A 15,889-nucleotide genomic window follows, 5' to 3' on the forward strand; every position below is an offset into this window, starting at 1 on the left:
TTAGAAAGAAATGCAATCTGCTTTCTCTCATAGACCCTCTAGATAAGCTGTAGTTACCTCTAGCAGAAGTAAAGAATATACCCTACCTCAAGAAACCACTGTACATACACATACTCTCATACTCATATTATACAGGAAGCCAGTGTTGCATAGTAGATCGAGCATTTCAGGAGAGCTGGATTGTATTTCCAGCTCTGTCACAGGATTGCCGGATGACTTTGGGTAACTGCCTCAGTTTCTCCTTTGATAAAATGGTGATAATGATCCTTTGTAAATGGGGAATGATGTATAATGCTTTGAGATCAGCAGATGAAAAGGGGTAGTATTTTATTGGCATTATTCAAGATTAAAGACACAAGATAATAAAGGCTTGAATGAGAATGGACAGGTTGGTTGCTGCACCGTACTGCTCCTACCAGCTAGCTGTAGAAAACAGCAAAGAATAAAACTAATGGGAAAGGGGCTATTTTAAAAGTCAATAAATGGATGCTAAGAATACAAAGTTTAGTCAAGGAAAATTACATGACAGACCTATGGCCTGATGGTAAATGCCATTGACTTCAATGAGTTTAGGATCAGGCTCTTAACTACTAGACAAGGCTCACTCTAAAACAAGCAACTGTCATCCACACATAGGTTAATTTCACCAACTCTTAGTGTTTAGATTGTCATACCTTATTTTAATTTTAAGGGCTGTCCTTTCTTGGATCTTACTTAGACTAATGCCCATTGCAATCAAGGGTAAGTTGCCTGCAGAAGGATTTCCTGCTCAACAAACATATCGGCTATGAATTCTGCCTACCCAAACTTTCATCTGTTCCCCCCTGCATCTGGAAGTCTCTAGATCTGAGATGTTTCTAGATGCCAGAGAAATTGCTCAGTGATCCAGTGTAGCGAGGCGTAAGCTGGGCCCCTCTGGTTTCTGCCCCTGCTTCCCTCACAAATCAGTCAGAGACACCTCAGGTCGATGCAAACACCAGTACCCTTTATTTACAGCTGTTTCCTACCACCACCTTACAATCTAGGTACGTGTTTTTCACAGCCAAACTTGGCGGGGCGGGGCGGGACAGGACGGGACAGGACGGGCCTTTCTCTTCTCTCCCTCCCGCTCATTTGGCTTCCTTCCCCCCAGCCTTTATAGCCCCAGGCTAATTAGGCTGGCAGCTATTTCTCCTTGCCAGGCAGGCACAGGACTGTTCAACCAGCCTCAATCCATTCCTCTTGATTTGGGCTGGAGTGGCAAGAGGCTGATTAAGCCCTCCTTACTCAGCACCCTGTCACATCCAGGAACTTCTTTAAACCATCTTTAGATAAACCACCTTCCTCTTACTGAAATGACAAAGGACTTTGTTTTCAGGTGACTGAAGTCCACTAGACTGGATCATCTCCGTGCAAAATTTTGGATATTTCTTCTTTCATTAACTCACCTCATTACTCACTGGGAAGAACAAAAATCTGCAACTTTTCTAAATAATTAGCAGTTGCTGTAATTGAAATCATCTTAGTCTATTTATCCAATAATACCTGATGATGCTAATGACAGCAGAATATTATTAGTTATTGTCCCATATTTCATATGCAATTATGGAACATGCAGTTTGCAATCCAGCCTGTGCATGAATAAACTCCTGAATGAGAAGCGCTGAGGCTGCAGGCCATTCCTGTACATTTCACCACAACTGTACTATCAGAATTCATAGACAAAAATCTTCCCTGCCTTTGATCAAAGGAAAATGTGAAGAACCATTTAGCTTGATCTTAAGAAAGCTTTTGACATAGTTAACGGCAGGATATTAATTCCAAACTTCAGCAGCCAATGCTGCTCTGATATTGCTCTGAAATCATTTTGAAGCTACCTTGCAGAATGAGGGAGAGGGGAAATGACTGTAGAGTGTGAGACTGATGATCTATGTTCCAACACAGTACAAACACCAGAGGAAACCATGAGGTCCTTTGCCATTGATGAGATGTGTGAATGAGCTGGGTAATGAACAGTGACAGGCAAAGGTCGCTAGGTTAGGAGGATTTTATGTAATTTACCAGGTATGCTGGTAGACATCAACGGGGTGTCTGATCATGGGTGGAACTCTCTTAGCATAGACTTCTATCTTGCCATCAGTGTTTGCCCCAAAATCCAATAGCCCTCTTACTTATTTCAGTGGGAGTTTTACAGGTAGAAAAATGGCAGAATATGGTCCAAAGAAGTAAAATCACACAAGCAGCTGTAGGCACATATGGAGGGTGGGCCTAATTCTGCTTTCCTTCAGGTCGGCATGCATATAGGATAGTAGACCTGGATCTTATTGGCTAAGTCCTCAGCTGGTGGAAATCAGCTCAGGATCTGTCCCATAATAACTAGAATTAAACTGTATCTTAAGTATTAATATCTGTATGGCTTGTTACACTACCCTAGAATATTTATATTCTTTGCTCTTCAGTTGTACATCACAGCTAGAATTCTAGATAATGTGAGCCAGCTCCTTAGCTGATATAAACTAGTGTAGCACCACAGATTTCGATGGAGCTATGTCAATTTACACCAGCTGAGGATCTGGCCCTGAATGTTTTCTTTTGTTGTTCTGGGCTAAATGTACTGTACACAGGATATGAAGATTCACTGGCCAGGAGCCACATTTTAAGTGGTATTTAGGCGCCTAAAGAAGCAGGTGGGCACTCAGGCACTTTTGAAAATATTTTTAATAAATGTGTCCGAAGAGAGTGATCCAAAAGTTGACCATATCAGCTACTTATACACTGCCCCATGAAACATGCCTGCTGTGTGTGACACAGATTTACTCCTCTGGTACACTAGCTTCTGAAACAGAGTGAGACTGCCTCATTGATCTTGTACAATCATCAGGTACATTAAATATGAAACCAACCCCTTCCAAGATCATGTAGCCAGTCCTCTCTTAGAGAAAGATGAGCCAGCACATCAAAAATCTCTTGCCCTACATTTTAAAAACATTCCACACTGACCGATTTCTATGAACCCTCAGTTTATGAGCAGGTCATTTAATCAGTGAGGACACTTTGGGTCTGGACTGTGGCATAGAAATGGTTGACTGTCTCATTGGCTGTTAAATATAGATTTCAGTGAGGGGATAAGGTGGTATTCCTTTTCTTATTGTTAATGATTGTCACACAGAATTTCCAGATGAAATTTACCATATGCCTTGCTGAGAGAGTCTCTCAGGCTAACTTTGAACTATGCTTTGTTTTTCAAGCTATGTCCTAGCACAGAGCACTGCAGCCTCTTCTCAGACGGTTCCTTGTGCCCAAGTGGGGTGAAAAATCCTGTTTACTGGGCTGGAGTAGAGAGTGGGTGGGACTAGGGCCCCATCTCTTCTCATCCCTTTTTGGGCACCTCACACCCCATGGGGAGGAACTAAGCAGTTCCCCAGAGCACAGGGTGGGCATAGATTGTTGTTGTGGGTGGCTCTCGTAAATCCAGGGAAGCTTTTTGCTCACTCTTGTGCAGCTGCACATAGTGGAACCACATAATCTGGCCCAACATTTTCATAAATAAATGCACATTTCAGTAGTTAGTGCCCTAGAACATGAAACCCCCTCTTAATGCAATGAGCAGAACCTCTTAATCAGCTGATAGCGACAGCGACACTGAAGTATTGGACTGTGTGGATTTTACTATCTGCAGAGCATGGGATTGCTTGGGTTTTGCTTCTTTTGTCATGAAAACCATGTTGGAGGAGAATAAGCAGCTGACCCTGGAGCCTGTAATAAGCCAGAAAAACCTAATGCTGAACATAATTGATAAGGATTTTGTAAAGATGCTGGCCGTTTTGCATGGTAAGTTGAAACAGAAGTCGCTAGCGATTGCTGAATGTTTGCAATGTGTCTTACATGCTTTTAACCAAAGATTAAAAACAACAGCAAAAACCAGTTTAACACCCAGTGGAAAACCATAATTGAAACAAACTGGAAATAGAACTATTAGTGAAGCAATCTCAGCTTCCTCTTTTCATTCACTAGGAATTTTGCCAGAAACTAATTCTGAAGTCCGAGAAACTTTGAAACAAAACACCGCGGAGTCTCCAAAGCAGCACATGAAGTGCTATGGTGGGTGAAAAATGTGCTTGTGCCACTGACACATCACTTGAGCGGTAATGATTTTGGGAGCCTGACTGTGAACTTTTCTGCTTGAATCATAATATAAATAAGGACTCTGGTGCACCACAATTTTCATTGCAGTGTTAGCAGCCAAACAGATTACAGCACAAGTCACTTAAATCATAAGACACTCCCAAGTTTGGCAAATACGTAAATATGGTAATGATTGAAATATTATGCCACGTCAGTCACAAAAACAAAAGCAATCCAGCAAAAGGCAACTATTTCTTCTTCCATCTTTTGTCTGTCTTCTCCATATAGATTGCAAATTCTTTGGGGGCAGGTACTGTCTCTTACTTTGTATTTATATGGAACCTTGTATAATGGGGCCCTGATCCCAGTTGTGGCCTGTAGGTGCTACAGTTATACCAATGAATCATAACAATAAAAATAATAGTAATTATTAGAATTATTTACCACTATCTTATAAGCAAATTAGTGATCTCTCTGTGACACCTTACAAAGAAGATATCTCAAAATACGTTATGCCATCCAGCTGGTAGCTCCACTATCCCTAAATGTAGTTTATAACATTTTATACCAGCTGAGTATCTGACCCCATGAGTCTAATTGTGATATTAACCAAAAGCATAATGAGTCAAACAGTTATTTGTGATTGTGGAAAACTGGTTCAATAGCTGTTTGTCCGACAAAAACGTATTATGTTTCCTTCGGCCTGCAAGCGGACTTTGATATACTGTGCATCTTTGAACATTACCTAAAAACCAACAGCAGCCTTTCGTTTTGTCTGTGGTTACAAAAAGGCAGGAGATATCTACCACCTGTCTGTCTAGATTTTTATGGCCTATTCATCATTGCGGCATCTGAACACATTTGCTCAACAACTAGTAGATATACCTCAGGAATGTCAATTGTCTCCATGTCGCTTTCACCTTTCTTAAAGCACATTTAGGAAATACATGACCCACTTTTTACTGATGGCGATTTTATTCATGGCAATAGACTCACCAAGAGCTGCTTCACAAAGCACATTGATGCAATAACTAAATTCAAAGGGGAAGTGTGTTCTTTGCCTGGCCAATGACCGACTAAGATTATAGGTGCAAATTGAGCAGCGCAATGAGTTTATAGGTTTATCTGGATAAATCAGAGAGCTAGTGATATGTGGAATGGAAAATCACTGGAACCAACCAACTGTGCAAAATACCTAGACATAGAAATGTTAACTAACAACATTAGTGCGGAGTACAGCTGTATCTGGATGAGTCAAGCCCCTGGCACAATGAGAAGTCTCTGTAGGAGACAGAGAAAGATTATACTATGTTTCCCTTTCCCTGCCCCGGGTAAATTCAACGAATGGACTTTTGCCATGTAAAGCACTCTTGGGTCATGTGAAAAGCTAAGAAAAGCAAAACTCTATTGTTTGTAACAAAAAGGTTGTTTTCACGACATACTGTATCTTGGCAAGGTTAGCCAACTGCAGTGTAATTTGTCCAGATAGAAATGACCTTATGGTCTGAGTATGATGGTGTTAGGAGGAACGTGCAAGTTCATGTTCTTAGAATGTCAAACAACTAGCAGCTGCCAAGGCTCGGCCCTGTGAATTTAGCAAGCGTGCACTGTGGGTATGATCCTGCTCTGGATGTGCATTGCTTGCATATTGTGAACTTGGTACAGCATATATATGCAAAACTGTACTAGCGGACTGTGGCTGCAGTGCATGTCCGGCAGCAGCCTCAAGCCCTGTTGTGATAAACAAGAGTGAGAAGTGTATAGTGTGTAATCAGTAGCATGGCCCCATTCCGTATTTCTTACAACACTGACCCACTTCTTACTGATGGTGATTTTAAGATTTCCCGATTCCTAACATAAGGGGCTTATACTTTGGTATCAACATTTTTTTCAAATAAATAGATAGGGCTAGATTCTCAGCTAATGTAAATTGGTGTAGTTCCATTGACCGCAACAGGCCAGTTAATATCTGCCACAGATCTGTCCCATAGTGTTTAAACCAGTACACGAGGTGTGGTGGCAGATTACTAAGTGGAGTTAATGCTAACAATTATTAGTCATTCTTTGGACATACTATACTGACTTCAAATAGAGCTGGAAGATGTTTGCTACAATGAAAGTGCACTGCAAGGGACCAGATGGCTAAGCAAACTGCTAAGGCAAAGGTAAAGAACCTTTGACTTTGACGTCACTGGTTCAAATCTAGCTCACAGTACTAGTGGTTGAAACCTTTTACCATATGAGATAACTGTTCAGTGGCTTTACTGGGGAGGTACCCACATCACAAAAGGCATCTACACAGCTGGCAGTTTTTTCTCTATTTAGGCCTCTATTCTGTATTTCAGGTGCTAACCTGAACATAAGAACTTCACATGATAGAGGTACCAGGCCTCTCCAACCCATGCCCAACAGAATAAGCTGTCTCTGGAGTGGGCACCTGATGTTGCAATTGAGGTTGTGGGGCTGGGAGGAGAAAGAGATCCCCCTCATTTGTGGTGGCCTATAGTTGTACCCACAAAATGGTGATGATTGAAAGGGTCTGTCGGTGTCACTCAGTGGTGGGTGTTACTGAAAGCCAGATTTGTCCTGTAATCTGCTCTAGGAGGTGTAAACAGCTGTTGCTGTTACAAATCCAAATATAAAATCTGCCAAACACAAAACAATGAGGATCTGAGATATAATGGTACCAGATATAATGTTTGCAGCTCAGTCCTATCCCTCATTTCTGTTTGATTAAAGAGTTCTTGTGCTCTAGTCTAGTCAATGGGCCAGGTTCTGAGACACCCTTACTTGCAAACTTTACTCCTTGAATGGTCCCATTGACTTCAGTGAGACCAGTCCTGGAGTAAGGTTGGGTTCAGGTTCAATGTGAGAATGGGTTTTACAATCTGACCACTTTCTGGACTGTATTTCCCTAGATTGTAAACTCCTTGAGGCAGGGATGATCTTCTGTGTTTGTACAGCACCTCGCCCAGTTGAGCCCTGGTCCATGACTGGGCTCCTAGGTGCTAATGCTATACAAATAATAAATAAAAATTGTAGGTGTCTAATGTGCCAGATGAACCAGGTGGAGTGCTGTCATTCTTTCATTTGTAGGGGAGATCAGATCGGATCAAACATAAGCACACTGGCAAAGTCTAGGGAAGGTTGTGCTGTTGTTGCCTGGGTCTGGCACATGTTGAAAAACTCAAGAATAAGAAACATAGTAAAAAACCCACCTAAATGGAGTCCCTGGGATTATGCAAATTAGATTCTTCACACCACTGTTGCTGCCTTTGCCTGATGAGTCCCAGCTAATTTGGTGTCTGTTGCCCTCAGTGCATTATTCCAACTCACATTGAAAACAAGCCCTTTTTTACCCTGTACAATACATACACATACCCCATGCCAATATATCACTACACTGGCACAGCCAGTTTCTAGATAGAACAAAACCAGCACAGGGCATATGCTGCGAATGTTCGACTCCATGTTGCAGAGGGAGCAAGTGTTTCAGAAATTCAGTCAATAAAGCGGTTACTGTCATTGTTCCAAATCAGAGCTATGACAATGGATCATTAGTGATGGGGAAAGCCAAATGGGGGAATACATTGTCTGCCCTGCACTACAGCATGGATTCAATCACAGCCTACAAAAGCCTAAGCAGTTAAAATAAGTCTCCTAAGGATTCTGCTTGAGTTTGTACATTCCTTGGTGTCGGGTAAAGCCACAGGAATGTTGGTTTGGCAGCATGTAAAGAGCTACACCCATTCCCTTTGCAGTGTGGGTCTCTGTGAAATAGTGCCCCAGCACTGCCAAAAGCCACAATAAGTATCAACAGTGCGAGTAGTCAAGTAAAAGCACTTTTCCACAGCCAAATGGCCAGATTGTCAAGAGTAGTAGCTAAAATTGATTGCAGCTCCCCCAGATAATTTCTACCAGAATGATGTTATTGTATTGAAATGGTAATGCATAATGTATGGCTGTGCATCTCTGCAATAAACATTTTGCATTTAATTTGGAAATCTCTGAGTCATTAGAAAATTTGTTTCATTATGTTTCAGAGACCTTTGTGGAATCAGCAATATTAGAGTCTTTACACACACACAAAACATGGAGAGAATTAGAGCCATGCAAAAATCAGTGAAAGCAATTCAGGGTGTGAATGTCCCCTAGCTGCTCAGAGCTTGGCCGTCTCGCCATCTACAGCCATGCACTCTATGGGCCTGATCCTGCTAGGGGCTGACTCCTCCATTGCTAGCAGGAGGTCAGTAGAGCACTCAGCACCTTGCAGGATCAAGCACTGGAGTCAGGTTCCAATACAACAGGGTTATAGCAATAAGGTGCAAAATAAAAATTACTAATGATCCTGATGCCTTTTCACAGGCAAACCTTTCATGGAAGTCAGATCCCTGCCCTAGCTTCTCCTTACCTTGGCTGAAATCCCTGTCCCCCATCCATGCAAAAGTCAGCACATGGCTTATACCCCACTAAGGGTATGTCTCCACTCCAGATTTCACTAGGGCTCTGATCCAGATTTTAGCCCAAATTCCACTGCTGTCCACACACACAAACTTTTTATCCAGGTTTATATGTGCTTTGAACATTGGCTTGCTTGCCTCACCAGAATTATAGTTTACAGCCCAGGTTTCACTTTAAAGTGGGCTCTAACCCACCTAGGTTGCAGTGTGAATGAAGCTGAAGCCTGAGTTACAGAGCTCAGATTGCGATAGTCCTTCCATAATTCCCCAGGGGCTGTATCTTCTGGCCCTTGTACCTACTCAGTTCCCACTTACCTGTTATGTACCAGAGGCCATCTACCAGTTTATAAACAGCTGGTCAGTTCTCATTTAAACCAAGAATATAGGACTGAAGTGGTAGCTAGGCCTTGGGCTATCTCCACCCAGGAGGGAATTTCACTTGTTTTGCATTAAATTGAAGCTTCTGGTCTTTATCTTCATGACTTCGCAAAACCCCACTGCTGAACTGACCTCTGCTCTGAATTCCTTCTACTCTCCCTCCTGCAGCCCCAATCCATACAATGTTTCCCCCCGAACTGCTCCATTCATGACCAACTCTCACTCCCATCTCTCCCTCAGGTTATCCACTTCTTCCTCTCTACGAAGGCAAAATGGTCCTCTGCTAGAGTGCTTTGTCCAGAGCAGTTGAAAATGACTAAAGCAATGGGCCTACCCCTGCAGAAGAATATTCTACAGCCTGATAGGCTACAACTGTTTGGAATTTTTTGCTGAGCTTCTGAGGCTGAAGGGAGCATATTTTCCATTACACAACAGGCTAGATCAGCCTGCAGTGGGATCTCACTCCCTCCAACTGTTTGTTATCCTAAAGTGTGAAGAACTGTGGGCCAGGTTCTGATAGACTTCACCATGCCCAGTAGCACCTCATGTTGCACATAGCCCCGTTGAAGTCATGCAGTAAAACATTATTCACTATAAGGGCATTACAATGTTATCTGATTGCATTCAAATTTCAAAGGACAAGTTTGCAGAGCCCTTATTCCAGTGAGCATTTACTCCAGTGAGTAGTCCCACTAAAGTCAGAGACTAGACTGAAATGAGTAACTACTTACCAGGGTAAGATCACCACAAACTGGCCTATGTCCATGAATCTCATTACGAACGATGAGTATTTTCACTTTTATTCTGCCCATTCATTATTTAATTTTACTCTTGTTTTTCCATTCCTGAATTTTACTTGATACTCTCTCTTTCTTTCCACAGTATCTAGAAGTGTAAGAGAAACAAAGGAAACTAACAATGTTTAGTCTTCAGTCTAATTTGCTCAGCTAACCCAACAATCCCTATAGGAGGCACTGGAGGTCATTTGTTCTTTTCAGAACTTTAGCAAATTTAACACATTATTTTTCCGATTTTTGTCTGCTAGCCTGTGTAGGTTGCTACGTAAAGAGGAAAATGTCAGTCAATATTTTGCACAGTAACAGTATGTTAATTCCTCCCTAAGAGGTGTTTTACCTAAGTAAACTATAGGAAAACCTGTGGAATGACAGGGGATCCAGACATTCTAAATCTCACTGCAAAACAAAGTGGTCAGATGGATTTCCCACCTACGGTCAGCTGCCATTGATGCAACACACTTCTTAGCAGAGTTTCGCAGTGTGTTGTGCTCAGGGTTAAATAAATAAAAAATACAATAAAAGCACTGCTTAGTAATTATTGCCTGTAGCTGACTGATGTGTTTGATCTAAAAATAAAGGGGCCTGCATTGTCAATGCCAGCGTTCTTAGATTCCCGGCATACCAACAGTCTGGTTAGGCATCTTTCAGTCACAGAGGTGGAAAGTATAGAGGAGTTGGTCATTCCTTTGAGCATTGGGTTACATGAGTGTGAGGAAGAGATCATCAGGGCAGGTTTGACTTAGCAAAGATGGGATCAGTTCTCTTGCACTGGCAAGAGTCTGCTGCGGCCTTGCCTCCTCCTTTTGGAAGATGCTATATTATATAAGAAGAGAAAAGACAAATATAACTGGGATCAAGAGAAAAGCAAAGTGTGGTGCAGATAAGGGCTAAAGAATAACAAAATTGAGCTATGATGTACAGTGCCTGTAGGGAGCTTCTGTGGAGTGGTGCCAAGGCCTTATGTAAAACAGGGATAATGATACCTAGCCTCCTTTATGAAGCATTTTGAGGGCTGCGGATGAAATGTGGCATATAAGAGCAAAAGACCAGATTGTGGAGCTCTTACTCATACAAATAATCCCACTGATTACTTGTGTGAGTAAGTGTTCAGCAATGACGGGAAGAGACTCACATTGTGGGGCCATGTGACTTCTTATTCAGATCAACCGGATACGTGAGTCAGTTGGAATCTGCTAGGACATGGTAGGAAGAAGTTATCTCATTTTAAAAGATTCAAGCAAAGGGGCTTCCACCCTTATCCGTGGAGCCTGTTCTATGCTATAGGATTAGGACTGTGGCCTGGGAACCCTAGGCCACAGCACATTAAAACCAACCTATGTATTTGATATCATAAGTCCATTAGAGCCAGGGCTGGCTCTACCGTTTTTGCTGCCCCAAGTAGTGAAAAAACCTATCACCGCCGAATTGCCGCCACGGACGGCAGGGGAGAGAGAAGCTGCCGCCGAATTGCCGCCACTGTGGAAACTCTGTCGCCCCTTTCTGACTGCTGCCCCAAGCACCTGCTTGGAACGCTGGTGCCTGGAGCCGGCCCTGATTAGAGCCAACCAGCTATCTAGCAATAATGTGGTGCAGGATGCCTGCATTGGATAGAACAGTCCCAGACCAGTTGTTGCAGGGATTGATGCTGGAGACAGACTAGCCATCTTGCCCTGCACAAATCGAGAGTGAGGATCAGAAAGTTGGGTGCTTTCATACAGTGCTGTTAAGTGCCTTGAATTCAAGCCCTCTCCAAAACTGCGGGTGTTTGGATCAGGTAATATGCTGTGGGCCCATCTCTAGTTTACACTGTCAAGGCTGGGTTTACTAATGCTGGTGAAAGGGAATGGTATCTACCCCTTCCAGGGCCAGCTAGAGTCTGTTCACCCCAGGGGGCTTCTTGTCACTTTCCTACCTCAAGGTTTCTGCCAGGAGTGGCAGAGCAACTTTAGTTCACAGCTAGGACGCCATAGCAGCATGGCCAATGGAGGCTACTGAGGAGACATGCTGAATCAATCCATCCCTAGTAACCTACTTTCTTCCTGCTCCACACCATCTGCTTTTCTGGGCTACATTGAACATTATAGCCCAACCCTGATGTAGCTGAGGTTGCAGCCTCTTTGTAGGAGCCCTGCACAATTGTCTACACTGGTGGATGTACAAGATTCTAGGAGCCTGTTTAGAGATGCATTCTTCTGCTGAGTCACTCTAATGTCGGGCTCCAGACCCTACAGAGATGCAGTTAATTCTTCTGACTCACCTTGGCAGCCAGACCAGGTGGATCCTATTAGCACCAACCCCAGAGTATAAAATGTTTAGCTTGCCCCTCTGAGGCAGAGGGAATTAGGGACAGGGATGGAAATAGAGCACAGAGACATTATCATCATGCAAGCAATAGCTATAGGAACAACCAAGCTCAGGAAAAGCTCAGCCTGAGGTTTCTTTAGTTCTTATTTAAGATAACAAACAAGACAAACCAGCAGGAAGTTTGAACCAGATCCAGCATGTGTGTGTGTACTGTATACTGTGTTTGGAGTAGGATAGAAAAGCCACCTGCTTATACTGGATCTGTTTTGTTTACACCAAGAAATCAGACTCTCTTGAAAAGACACAGATGTTGGAAGTGGAATATCATAGCTGTGTGACTCTGCTGAGGGAAAAAAATAAACCCTTTTCATTTGTCACAGTGTGATGCATTCTGGCACCCTAAGAGAACATCTGAGAGCTTTCTGTGGAAATGACTACATCTGCTTCCTCACGGTGGAATGTACGGATCAAGCACCAGAAAATAGCTAATCTGAGAACTTCCTTTCTTGATGTCTTAGGCACAGCCTCATCCCCGTACCTTGTTCTCTCTGTGAGGGACAAAAACATATGTAGGGAGTGCGAGGTCATTTACATTTTCAACTAAGTTATTTTACCATAAAATATGTTTATTTTACTCTTTTTGATCTCTCTTCTCATGTGTCCATTTCCTCCACATTCATCTGTGGGTTTAAAAATGTAATCTGAAAGGATACCAGTTTTCAAAGAAAGATGCTCCAGTCCAAGGATTTGATTTAGCAGCAAGATTATGATCCTGAGTTATTTGAGCCTGTAATAATTAACAGAGTCAAATCCTGGGACTTATGGCTGCATTGTAGCTCCCAGTTTAAATCCGTACTTTTATGATTTTAACAAATACAGATTTTGTGTTTTCACGTCCAGGAACTGGCTCTGTGTTCATGCTAATACCGCAAAGATTTGATGTTTTTCAAGAACCATAAAAGGCCTCGACCTATAAAATTCAATTTCAAATGGTAAAACTCCCCTGACCACAGAAGATGGAAGTGGCAAACGAATGCGTTCTGTTGTGTAACAGTCTGTTCTGAGTATAGGCTTGACCTGTAAGTGTTCTAGATATAGCCCAACTAAAATGAGTTTTATTATTTTCCATTAGAACTTGCTGCAGCAAAATGAACTGCCAGTCCACAGGGGAAATAAAAGTATTTTCCTCTTTTAGATAGCATCTGCTGCAAATGTAAACAGAGCCTTTCCCACCCCCCTTCTCTCTTCAGTTTCCTTCCAGCTTTTTGAATGACGCCATAGAATTTCCCAAGATTTCTGTTACATTACTGAACCTCCATGGAAAATTCAGTGGACAAAAGGATCTCTCCTCCTATTCAGTCAGGACTGGATCCTCAGCTGTAGTAAATCAGTGGAGTTCTGTTGAAGTCAATGAGGGAGTATGCTGGTTTACACCCGCTGAAGATCTGGGCCAACAGAATTACAGCGGAGTGCCGGAGAGAGGAATCAAGCCTAATGGATTTATATCAGAGAAACTGAGACCAGAATCTGACTCTGACTCTAATTTTTTTTTCAAAGCATTAAAGTTAATTTTTCACAGACCAAGAGTATGCCAAGAAGTCCTCAGGCTAACGCCAGATTTACAGAGACAGTAACACTTCATGGAAGCTTTGGCAATACACTGAGCTAGAGCCACTGCATCTTGGACAGGGCGAATATAGGGAGCCAAATGTGATACTGCCCAGCCCCGCAGTGAAGTGTCTTGCGCTGGAGGGGAATTCACCAGGAGGGAAATTAAATATAATCGCTCTGAGGCGCCCCAAGGACCGCTGCTGGAGGAAGCTGCTGAGGGGATGAACAGAATGGGCACATTTCCTGGTATGAACTCCCATTCCTGCCCCCTCCAGTACTCCCCTTTTGGGGACGTACTTCAGGTTACAGCCACTTTCCACCATTGCTACTTCCGCCCCTGATGAATTTGCTGCAGCCAGAGGTTCTGCCAGTCTCTACCTCAGTGCAACCGGGGGAGGAGGGGGTTGCAGCAGTACAAGGGCCCATAACTGGTCAGTGCAGCGCAAATGACAGGTGGCATGGCCAGGGATGCACCAATTCAGCACATTCTCCAGGCAGTCTCTACCATAGGGCCTCCAGTGGAGCAACGTAAGGCTGCAGGTGGTACCTGTGTCCCTCTTTGAGGGCAACAGGCCCCACTGGCCCATGGATGTGCAATTAAGCCCCCTGGGTGTAAATGGGTGAACCATGCAGGAAAGGGGGCAGAAGGTGGGTGCCTGCTTCATTTTACCCCTTCTAACTGGTGGTTCCAGCTGGTTGTGTTTTTTCTAGGCACCACCCTGCCCTTTCCACTCCCTGTAAATTACACCCACCAATACTCTGACCTACTTACACCACTTCCCTCCGCTCTCAATCTGGCCCTTAGTGAACCACTAGCTGCAGAGTGAGGGAGCACAACAAACATGAAAGACAACATGTGGAACTGCACACACCCACACCATGAGCCCTCACACACATGCTCGTTCATGCACACATACATGTTCATGCATACACACGCCAGGCACCGTCATGCTTGCATACACGCTCATGCACCAATAGTCTCAAAGAAAGAAAGAAAACTCTAGCAGCTTTTAGAAACAGTTAGCAAAAGACAGGGAAACAGATCCAATCACATGACAAGTTCTGTGAACACATGACCAATATCAGGGGTTTTACTGATTTAGTCTTCTGAAACATTGTCTTTTTTTTAGACAATACCCCAATCATTTCCATCCATGTCCATTTATACTCTGTTGGTTTTTTGAACACTTTTTTGAAAAACAAAACAAAACAAATTATCTAGTAAAAATATTCTGCAGCATTAAAAACTGCTTCCCATCTTCTAGTTTCAGTGAAACAGTGACATGTCACACCCCATCCCTTTGAGGCTCAGATCTAGCTCCGCAGGAAATTTTACAACCATGACTCTTTAATATCTCTCTTGTTTTGAAGATAAATGATCCTTGGACTCTTCTAGACCCGCATAAGTTGCAAAAGCAATGTACTAAGCCAGCTGCCTGTGGAGGCAACTTCAGCTGGAATCAAAAAGGACAGTCAAAAATATCTGTAATGCTTACATAAGGAGTAACAGGGCTGGGTAATCAAAATACTGTCTTCTCCTTTCCGATACATACAAGGCATGCCATGTGGAGCTCCAGGAGAAACACAAAGAAGGTTCATTTGGCTGTGACATAACTGGAAAAAATCTCTTTGGGGGATGAAAAGAATTGTTTAAATGACACCACTGCTTACATTCTGCTTCAAACTATTGACACTCTCCACTTGCTAGGGAGATTAGCCCAAGAATCCAACATGGGTAGGGTTCATTTTCAGCTGACCATCAGCAAAACAATAGGCTGCATTTTGGGAATAATATTTCTTTAGGTTTTGATTGTGTGGATGTGAGAAGCAGTTAAGAACTGGGCAAAACCACCTCCCGACCCCTACTGAGTTGAGGATTCAGACATTTTGCTGTATTCTCCTCCCATCATTCTCCATTTCTGTGTTTCCCTCCACTTTCTGATTCTGAGCAGATGCAAAAGTGATGAAATAGGAAGTATCAGAACTCTTACCAGGAAAACTTTTCTCATTAGATCTCTCTCCTGGTTTTCAAGGGTTTCTCATTAGAGATGGACCATAAAATCCTGACCCAAATATCCCCAAACTTTGTGGAGGTGAAGGATCTAATTTCAGATCTGAACTACGTAGCTGGGTGCTAATCCCTGCTTTTGATGAAGTTTTTAGAGCCTCCGGGCCTTTTGAGCTGCACCCACTGCTAGCATTGAGGTGATGAGGTTCTTATGGCAAAGGTACTGA

Source organism: Dermochelys coriacea, chromosome 9 (assembly GCF_009764565.3).
Source record: "Dermochelys coriacea isolate rDerCor1 chromosome 9, rDerCor1.pri.v4, whole genome shotgun sequence".
Taxonomy (NCBI): Eukaryota; Metazoa; Chordata; order Testudines; family Dermochelyidae; genus Dermochelys; species Dermochelys coriacea.